The 730-nt window shown below is 39.7% G+C and overlaps 1 pseudogene; it reads left to right on the top strand.

Moving 5' to 3' along the window:
• The window catches only part of LOC116702004 (uncharacterized), a 42,069-nt pseudogene that overhangs the window by 36,255 nt on the left and 5,084 nt on the right, over positions 1-730 (top strand).

The following is a 730-nucleotide window of genomic DNA, read 5'->3' as shown; positions in this document are numbered from 1 at the left end:
GCTGTCCCTAATTCCAGGCTCCGGACATTTGGTGACGGAGCCTTCTGTGTCAGTGCACCATCGCTCTGGAACCAGCTTCCTCTTGCTATTCGGGTTTTTTATTGGGTTTGTGAGAGGCGCTATATAAGTCAAAGTTATTATTATTATTATTATTATTATTATTATTATCATGCTGGTATCATTAAACCTTTTCTTAATTCTCAATGGAACCCCCAACCTCTCTTCGTCCTCATCAAATCAAAGGACACGTCGTTAGTTAGCCTTTTCTCACAGTATTTCAATCTTTCACAATTTTGAATACGTAACATTTGTTAGGCTATTGCATTCTAGCGACATATTTAGCATACAAGTATCCTTCCACCGACGTAGCGTGAACACACACGTAAACACTGTGGTTTAATAGAGTGAGCTTACAGTAACCTTGTGCTACCGTGGGGCCCGTGGGGCCCTTGTTGTATTATTCTCTGGTCTTTGTAATCTAGATAGATAGATAGATAGATAGATATGTACTGTAAATACATTATTTAATGTACAATGTCACTGTGTGCTAATATGCAGGCTCACATGGGCCCCAAAGTGTGGCACACATTGGTAATGGGGCCTATTTTTCTGCCCACACTGGTGCCCCACGGGTCCCAAAAGGGCATGTTTGCTGGTAAGAAATGTTTGTATGGAATATCTATAAGAATAGACAATCAGATTAGATTAGATTAGATTATACTTTATTCAT

The sequence above is a fragment of the Etheostoma spectabile genome, chromosome 14 (assembly GCF_008692095.1).
Source record: "Etheostoma spectabile isolate EspeVRDwgs_2016 chromosome 14, UIUC_Espe_1.0, whole genome shotgun sequence".
NCBI classification, from domain to species: Eukaryota; Metazoa; Chordata; class Actinopteri; order Perciformes; family Percidae; genus Etheostoma; species Etheostoma spectabile.
This window is presented reverse-complemented; position numbering and strand designations above follow the sequence as displayed.